The following is a 9,993-nucleotide window of genomic DNA, read 5'->3' on the forward strand; positions in this document are numbered from 1 at the left end:
TTCCCCCTGTCTGCTGGAGATCCCGAGACCCAACCCCATCATAAGATCAGCAGAACGTTAGCCACCGTGAAGCAGAGTTCATCTCCTGGGTCTGTCCCAGCTGTCCAGAGTTGCAGCCAGTCATCTTTGCTCTGATCCTCTACCATGTACCTGTCAACCTGGCTGGAAACAGTTTGATCATCATGGACGCCTGGACCGACCCCAAGCAGCAGGACCCCCATGTACTTCTGCTCAGCCAGCTCTCCTGCGTGGACATGACCCTTTGCCTCCAACCCTGTCCCACCGTTCCTGGTCCACATGTTCTTCAAGGCGTAAATGCCATCCCTTATGACATGCCTGCTTTGTCCAGATGACCTTTACCCCTGGCAGCGGGCAGCATGGAGGGCTACTTCCTGGCTACCATGGCCTATGACCGCTATGTGGCCAACTGCAGGCCCTAGTGCACTATGGTCAGTCATGACCCAGTTGTCTGCGTGTGTATAGTGGCAGGGTCCTGGGGTCCTGGTGCCCTCCTCTGTTCCCTGCATGCCATCCAGTTGTCCCTGGCGTCTTACTGCAACAATTGCAACAATTGCAAACTGTTGCAAACTGCACTTCTTCTGCGATATCCCCTTCCTGGTGTCACTTGACTGCCCCAAGCCTTTTCTCAATGACCTGGTGCTTTTCACAGAGGGCATCAGCGTGGTCATCTCCCCTTTACTCTTCATCTTGGCCTCCTATGCCTGCAACGGGGCTGCTGTGCTAAGCATGCGCTTAGCTGCCGCCCTACGCAAGACCATGTCCACCCTGCGGCTCCTCATGTGCTAGGGGTGTGATGCTGTTCTTTGGCACGAGGATCCACCTGTGCTTCCAGGCCCCGCCCCGCCCCCCCGCGTCTCCACCCACCGCTAACAAGCCTGGAACAGAACTGGCACGTTGCCATCTTCCACACGGTGGCATCGCCCATGCTGAACTGGCTCATCTACAGCCTGCGGAATCGCAATATCCAGGAAACTATGCACAGGATTCTGAGAAAGGGCCTTCAGGGACGCAGATAATGGACAAAACCCTCATCAGTCCCACCTCCCCTTCTCCCAAGTCCTCCATGTCCTCCGACCGCTTGAGCCCCCTGTTCATGGCAAGGCAGAACACCAGAGTTGGTATAGAGCCCCGAGTTGGTCAGACACAATGGACTGACCCTCTTTTGGCTAATCTCGATCCTCGAATAGAGGGAAATCCACACTTTGGAGGGAACATGGTGAATTTCTGGCCATTCTTCGGGGGGTCTGATCCCTGGTCTCCAACAGGATCCAACATTCACAAACTGCCTTGGCAGGGACAGGTTGGGAAGGGTGCAAGTGCAAAACTGAGTCTTGGGGCAGGATGTAAAACCCGAGAAGTGTCAGTGGAAGTGGTCAGTGCCAGGCTCTCTTATCAGAGGTTACAGCTGGACACCAGAAATGTAGCTGGGGGAAGGAGGCCAAAGTCTTTTATCCCACAGGCAGAGCAACGGGAATCAGCTGTGTGAGGTCTGGGAGGGGCAGGAGGGGCGGGAGGAGGGGTGGGCAGGGTGGGAGGGGAGAGGAATGAGAACCAGGAGGAGCAGTTTGAAATTCTAGAATATGGCCCGAGTCTGATATTGGGTGGGGAAGGTCAGGAGAAGGAAGCCACCCAGACCTCCTAGCCCAGTATCTATTTCCCTGTCCATTCCAGGGTCCCATATCCCAGCTTTGTCCTGCCCGGCCTGGATGATGGCTGGCCTTCAGTGGGTATTTCCAGGGTTCATAGTGGCTTGCTGAGAATGAGCACTTAATACACTACTCAGTGCTCTGGAGGTGCTCATCGCCTACCATTATTTAGATCAAAGAACGAAGGGCAGGGAGCCTCCAGAAGCTGGTTCATTCATTCATATCATTCATTCAATCGCATTTATTGAGCTCCTACGTAGCGCAGGAGCACTGTACTAAGCATCTGGGAAGTACAAAATTGGCAACATAAAGAGATGGGTCCCTACTCAACAATGGGGTCACCAGTCTAGAAGGGAGAGGCAGACAACAAAACAAAAGAAGGTAGGCAGGTGTCAATACCACCAGAATAAATAGAATGATAGATGATGGCTTGCTTTAGTGGGTTTTTCCAAGGGGCTCAGAGTGGCTTGCTGGGAAAGAGCACTTAATACAGTGGTCAGTGCTCTTGAGGAAGCTCATCGCCTACCATTATTTAATCAAGAACGAAAGCAGGGAACCTGAGGAAGTTGGTGCTTCGTGGATTCGCCACTAAAACCAGTCACTCTCCAGTCTGGCCTGTTGCCGTCCATAAGGGGTTCCCCACTCTGAGTGAGAACACAGGTGGGCCCCTAATTGTAGGGTTACGTCTCCCAGCATGCACTGCTCCCTCTTCCCTACTGGGTAGCTATGGAGGGTAGCGTCTTAAAACCTACCCCCACCACACACACCTCAGCTAACCTCCTAGTTGTATTTCACTGTGGCCTTTCACACCTCTGTTCCCATGTTGTTCCCCCCATTTTGGGAGCACCCTCCTTCCCCAGGTTCAGCAGACCACAGTTCTCTCCACATTCAAAGCCTTGTGAAACGCCGACCTCATTTAATCAATCAATCAATCAATCAATCGTATTTATCGAGCGCTTAGTGTGTGCAGAGCATTGTACTAAGCGCTTGGGAAGTACAAGTTGGCAACAGATAGAGACAGTCCCTACCCAACAGTGAGCTCCCAGTCTAAAAGGGGGAGAGAGAGAACAAAACCAAACATACAAACAAAATAAAATAAATAGAATAACAAGCCTTCCTTGATTTATTACCTGCATCCCAAGGGCAGTCATTTTTAGCACTTGTGTTTCGTTCTATTACTTTGCATATATAGTCGTACATTCAATTACTTTCATAGAGTAGTTATACATACTTCAACGTCTGCTCTAACATTAGAGTGTAAGCTCCTTATGGGAAGGGAACATGTTGCTTGTTTTGTACTTCCCAAGCAGTTAGAACAGTGCACTGAACCTCAATAAATGTTTTGACTGTTACTACACCCTCACCCTGTTCTGTGCATGGCTGCTGCCTGGCGGTCCAGAGCAACTCGTGGTTTTTTCCAGCCCTTGGGCACAGGAGGTCGGGACCGAGAGAGTCCATCAGTGAACCAGGAGGGCCCTACCAGACGCTGCTGTACCCACTGCCATTTAGGAACCGCAAACCCTGCCTCCACCATGACGCTGCTTTGGGGGATCCCTGTTTCAGCCCAGGGGAAAACTGACCTATTGGTTTAGTATCTATGGCCTCATCCACATTTACTGGGTGCAGAGCACTGCTTTAAAAGCTTGGGACGTGCAATAGACTATAGTCATGACACCCGACTTAGAAGACCTTATAGTCTAGCAGAGGAGACAGTAAAGTTAATTCTACAGTAGAGTAGGAAGATATACATGGAAGTGCTTCAGGTGATTGTCAGTAGTTAAGTGCTTAGGTGACATGGAAGTGCTGAAGTGCCAGAAGGGGAAATACAGGACAGAGACATTAGGAATCAAATAGAGAAGACTTCCTAGAGGGGTCGTGATTTCAGAAGGGCTTTGAAGCTGAAGAGAGCAGTGGTGTCTTGGGTGTGAAGAAGGAGTGAGCTCCATACAGAAGGGAGGGCATGAGCAAGAGATGGGCAGTGACAGAAACAAGAATGAGGCACAGTGAATAGGGTGCCTTGAAAGGAGTGAAGTATGAGATCTGGGTTGGAGTGGGAGAGGAGTGAAGATAAAAAGTAGGGAGAGAACCAATTGAGCGACTTTAAAGCCAATGGTCAGGAAGTTTTGCTTGATGTGGAGAGGGAGGGGCAACCATTAGAGGATTCTGTGGAGTGGGGAGACGTGCACAGACTATGGCCTCTTGGTCAATCTGTGACAACTGCCCTAACACCACTATCTTCCTAACCATTGTGAATATTTACTGGGCACCCGATGTCCTCAACTACCATGATGAATACAGGTCCAGAGCTAGGGTCTTCTTGAATTACATTCTTCCAAGCATGAGGCTCTGCACACAGTAACCACTCAATTAGGTCCACTGATTGAGTGACTGATTCAGAACTGCGACCCTACTAATTCTGGTATTTGGTAAGCATTTACTATGTGCCAGGCACTGTACTAAGCACTGGGGTAGATACAAGCAAATTGAGTTGGACACAGTCCTGGTCCTTAAGGGGCTCATAATTGCAATCCCCATTTTACAGGTGAGGTAAGTGAGGCACGGAGAAGTGAAGCGACGTGTCCAAAGTCACACAGCAGTCAAGTGGCAATAGCCAGGATAGAATCCCTGGCCTTCTGACTCCCAGGCCTGGATTCTATCCACCATGCCATGCTGCATTCCTAGATGCAGGGTGGTGTACCAGGCCCCTAATGTGCATGGAGTGCTATATTGGGTGCCTATTGTGGACACAATACTGGACTGGGCACCTACTGGGAGCAGACGGCTGTATTAGGCACCTAAGGTATGCAGAGTACTGCATTGGGCACTTGGGACCATGTCAGAGAAGTGCGGCTCAGTGGAAAGAACACGGGCCTGGGAGCCAGAGATCATGGGTTCTAATCCTGACTCCACCACTTGTCAGCTGTGTGACTTTGGGCAAGTCACTTACATTCTCTGTGCCTCAGTTACCTCTTCTGTAAAATGGGGATTAAGACTGTGAGCCCCACGTGGGACAACCTGATCACCTTTTTGCTCCCCCAATGTTTAGAACAGTGCTTGGCACATAGTAAGTGCTTAACAAATGCCATCATTATATCATTATTATTATCCCTGCCCTCAGGGAATTTGGGATTTCTGCTGTCTCCCTCAGTCTCATCAGCAAATTCCACTTGAGGTAGGGACTCAGTCCCCTCTGTGAAATGAAGAGAACAGTCCCTGCTGCTGAGAGTAGGACACGAGATCACTGATTGGGGGCAGTTTGGGGGAAAAAAAACCTGAAGGCCTGGCCTATCAATTTTCCTTTTTTCCAGGTGCTGACAATTCATTCTTCCATGCCACTCGTGAACACAGTACCGCTGCGACAGTAGAATTCACTCCTGGGCAGTCTTTTCTGTGGGAGCATCGCCTGCTGGCTGGTCAGACTCCTCCAAGTCATGGTCACCAGGGATCTCTGGGACCCAACCTCCCTGGAGTCACCACTCAGGCTTCTCGGGGACTGGCACTGTTGGGCTGGTACGTCTCGGCCCCATTACTGAACCTAGGTGAAAGGATCTGACCCTGGAGGTTAATTAGCTCTGGAACTTCTTGGCACGACCAGGGCTACTGGTTGCATCAGGTGGCGCGATGCCCACCCATGGCATTTACCCCTTCTTTCACCTCTCTGAGGGCTGATTGATAAGGGGCTGAGTCGCCGGCCTCATCCATACCACCTGGGCACCATGGGGAGATCACCTCGTTTCCGAGCAGGTGGTGCCAGTGTTGGAGAGCCTGGGTGAGTCTGGAAGCCCCTCTGAGTCAGGACAGAGCTTGAGTAAGGGGAGCAAAGGGGAAGGGAGGGCCAGCGTCAGGGCCAGGAGGCTCAGCTGGCTCACATTTCTGGTTTCTCTGAGTTCTCAGAGTTTGGGGACAGACCTCTGTTTTAGTCCCAGCACTGCACTGGTCTGCTGTGTGACCTCGGACAAGTCAACTGACCTCTCTGGGTCTCTCATTCCTCTGTGAATTGAAAAGAATAGTCCCTGTTGCTGGGAGGAGGACAAGAGGTCCCTGATGGGGGGTAATTTGGGGAAAGAAAACAGAAGACTGGGCTTAGCAATGTTCATTTTTTCCAGGTACTGGCAATTCTCCCTTCCATGCCCCTCTTGAACATACCACTCATAAACACCCAGCTCATTAACAAATCTGCATGTCTGCCCTGGTCTGCGGTCATGTGTGATCAGTAATGGCCACCAGCAGGGAGGTTGAACAACCGTTACCCACCTCCTGGGTAGGCAGGGGTATCTGGAAAGTTAGGCACCTAGCTGCGGGTGGCAGGTGACACAGTGCTGTGAATCTATTCTCCAGTGCAGCCAAGGGATAGTGCAGGAGCATCCTTTCTCAGAGAGGAGAGTGGAGTGGGCAGTAAGAGGATTGGTGTAGGCAGAGAGGGAGGGAAGATAGGAGTATGGACAGCCTGGCCAAGATAAGGCTGGGTTACCCTGATGCCACCCATAAGGAAACCCGAACTCCCAGAACTCAAGTCAGAATCCTCTGTGACCCCCAGAGGCAGCAGCCAGTGGATTTCTCTGTGTGGAGCTTGCCAGAGCCCTTGCCCATTTTCTAGCTAACACTGTGGGTGGATGCAGTAGGGCCTGGGAGAGAGGGTCTTCACTCCTCAGGGTCGGGTTCAGACAGGAACCACACAGTGGGGTGAAGTGATTAAGGTTAGAGGGAAGGGCCAAGTCTTGGGGAGGAGGTATTGGGGATGCTATGCACGGGGAGAGCTCCAACCTGCAGGGCCCAGTGCAGATGGATGAATGTGGATCTGGAGCAGGCAGGGCAGTAGTCTAGGAGCTGTGCTCATACAACATGCTGTGAGAGAAAGTGTGGTGGGGGGGGGGGCGGGGAGGTGAGATGGATCTGGGGACTAGGGGCTCTGGTCAAAATAAATACCCCCAGTGTGGGCGGGTATGACACACTCACTTCAGCCCCTAGCAGGTTTAGTCTGGTTCTGCCCATATTGGTCTGTGGCTCAGAGCCAGGGCTGTTTCAGATTCACCCCGAACAAGAGGGTCCAACAGGGAAGTGGTGGGCAGTGTCAGTTGAGATGTAGCTCAGCCCAGGCCTAAAAGCTGGGTAGCTCTAGGGCTAAGGTCAGTATCAGGGGACACAGCTGCACCACGACTTCAGAGAACCCAGACCTAATTCCCTGTCCTTGGCTGGCCGCAAGCCCCAGGCATGTACTACTGGGCTGGACTGGGCCCTGCATCCAGGCCAGGCTGGAGGTGAGGGGTGGTCTGTGATCCTGGGCATGTTACCCATGGGTGGTGGGCAGGGCTCTCTTCCATTCTCCATTTGAATGGAAGTCCCAGATGAGCTTCCCCCTTCTCCACTCTGGTGCTAAAGGAATCCAGGAATGGGGAATGGGATCTGTCCTGCCTGGAAGCTCTCCAGGTAGTTATTCGGGCAAAGGGCAATGAGAATGTCTTTCCATTTATTCAGGTTGCTAGACAAGTCTGCCAATGGAATTCACAAGGAGAAACTGAGGCAATGTCATCCAAAACAGCAGGGGATATCAGGACCATGGGATGCTCATGGCTGGCATCCTAGAGGCCAGTGTCCTAGATGGTGGCAGTGGCAGTGTTCTAGATGGTGCCCGGGCCACTCACCTATCCTCACCTCTACTTTACTCTGTCTATGACTTTCTCTTACTCTTTCCACCCTTCTTCCCCTTTCCTCTCCTCTGCCCTTCTTTCCCCTTCTCTCTCCTTCCTCCATACTCTCTTTCTCTGCCTTTCCTTCCTTTTCACTTTTCTCTGCTCTTCTCTCCCCTCCCCCCTGCCTTTCTCGGTCCTTTCTCCCCTCTTCTTTCTTTGATCTTCTCTCCCCTATCCTTTCTCATGCCTTCTGTCTCTTCCCCTATTTCTTCAGGATTTTTCCCCCTATTCTTTTTCTGCTCTTCTCTTCCCTATGATTTTTCTTATCTTCCCTCCCCTATCTTTTCTCCATCCTTCTCTCCCCTCCTCTCTTTCTGTACCCTTCCCTCCTCTCCCGCACTTTCTGGTCCCCTTCTTCCCCCTCTCCATCCCTCTCCTCCCCCGCCTGCAGGTGACACAAGTCTGGGACTGAGCCCCATGGCCCTTAAGAACCAGATCCCGGTCACTGAGTTCATCCTATTGGGTCTGTCTGAGCGCCGAGAGTGGTAGCTGGCCATCTTCGGGCTGATCCTGGCCATGTACCTGCTCACAGTCACTAGTAACACCCTGATCATCACGGTCACCCTGATTGACCCCAAGCTGCAGACCCCCATGTACTTCCTGCTCGGCCAGTTGTCCTTCGTGGACATGGCCTTCGCCTCCATCACCATCCCGCAGATGCTGGCCCACCTCCTCTCCACCAGCAAGGCCATCTCCTTCACCAACTGTCTGGCCCAGCTCTTCTTTGTCCTGCTCGTTGGCCCCATGGAGGGCTACCTATTGGCCGCCATGGCCTACGACCACTATGTGGCCGTCTGTGACCCACTGCACTACGTCACACTGGTGAGCCGCGGCCTCTGCCTCCGTATCATCGTGGGTTCGGGACTCGTGGTGCTCGGGAGTGCCTTGCTCAACACTGTGCTCATGGCGCGCCTTGCCTTCTGCTCCCGCCGCATCCTGCAATTCTTCTGCGACATCACGCCCATGCTCCAGCTCTCCTGCAGCCGCCTCTTCCTTAATGAGATGCTCATCTTCACCGAGGGCACGGCCATCATCCTGGGGCCTTTCTTCTTCATTCTGGCATCTTATGCCCGCATTGGGGCTGCTGTACTACGCCTGCACTCAGCCGCGGGGCTGCACAAAGCCATGTCCACCTGCGGCTCTCATGTGCTGGTGGTGACACTGTTCTACGGCCCAGGCATGCGCATGTACCTGCGCCCAGCAGCGAGTGCCTCTGAGGGCCGGGAGCGCCAGGTGGCCATCTTCTACACCCTGGTCACGCCCATGCTCAACCCACTCATCTACAGCCTGAGGAACCACGAGGTCCAGGGTGCCCTAAGGAGGCTGACCTCCAAGAGGGCAGCTTCCAGCATCTAGAGGCTTGTTTCCCTCACCCACTCTCTGGACAGAGAAGCCACCAGAGAACACAGTATCACTGATAACTTTTATTTGGGAGATTCTGTGTGCAGAGAGCCATTATGGGTGCCTACGGTGTGCAGAGCACTATATTGGATGTCTACAAGGTGTGGAGGGCTGTTCTATTTTCCTACGACATACAGAGTCCTGTGCTGTGAGTTATTGCTCTGTGCAGATTATTGTACTGGCCACCAAATGTGTACAGCATGCTGTAATAGGTTCTTGCTGTGTATGGACCAGGGTACTGTGACCACTATGGGTAGACCATTGGATTAGGCACATAATAATAATAATAATAATAATAATAATAATGGCATTTGTTAAGTGCTTACTATGTGCAAAGCACTGTTCTAAGCTCTAGATGTGTGTAGTATGCTGCACTGAGCTCTTACTGTGTGTAGAGCACTGTACTGGGCATCTATTCTATTCAGTCCATTTTACTGGGCATCTACTGTGTGCAGAATGCTGCACTGGACTCTTGCTGTGGGCATAGAACTGTACTGGGCACTCACAGTACTAGAGTGCTGTACTGTGCACCTAAAAATAATAGTAATTGTGGTGCTTGCTAAATATTTATTATGAGCCAAGCACTGTACTAAGTACACACTAAGTACACAAGTACTCAATTTGGACACAGTCTAAGCTGGTACTTATTCAGTGCAGAGCACTGTACTGCCTGTCTCCTGTCTGAAAAGCACTGAATTGGACCCCTGCTGTATGCAGAGTGCTGCGGTAAGTGCCTACTTCATTCGGAGCACTTTGCTGGGCACATGAGGGAGCTAAATAATAGTAAAAGGCAAAACCCTAGTCGTTCAGAAGATAGGGAGTGAGATAATTAGGAGGAAATGGGTGGTTGTTGAGGAGGGAAAGGATCCAGTGCTCTTTAACTGGACTGCAGGGCTTCTGCCAAGAGTCCTCAGAGTAGAATCACCTGCCCATATCTGGACAAGTCCCCAAACCGCCCTAACACCGAACAATAGCGTGTAGTGCTCTCCTACTCTGTGAGAGGCACTGTACTGAGTACCCACTTGGTGTGGTGCACTGTACTATTTGGGAAGCTCAAAGAAAGTAGGTGACACACTCCCTATGCAGTAGTACTTTTCCAGTGAACGGCTATCCCATCGAGGCAGAGAATGTGTTCTCTGGTTTCTGAGAATGGAGATCATACCACTCCCTCCTGTATCTCCTTCTAGAGTAGCATGGATGTATCATGTTAAAACTATTTCACGCCAGCCTGCCGT

At 51.7% G+C, this 9,993-nt stretch overlaps 1 pseudogene; it reads left to right on the plus strand.

The window, feature by feature from the left end:
- The first annotated feature begins 7,774 nt into the window (after positions 1-7,774).
- On the plus strand, positions 7,775-8,896 carry LOC119923571 (annotated as a pseudogene).
- The last annotated feature ends 1,097 nt before the right edge of the window (positions 8,897-9,993 follow it).

This window comes from Tachyglossus aculeatus, unplaced genomic scaffold (assembly GCF_015852505.1).
Source record: "Tachyglossus aculeatus isolate mTacAcu1 unplaced genomic scaffold, mTacAcu1.pri scaffold_1_arrow_ctg1, whole genome shotgun sequence".
NCBI classification, from domain to species: Eukaryota; Metazoa; Chordata; class Mammalia; order Monotremata; family Tachyglossidae; genus Tachyglossus; species Tachyglossus aculeatus.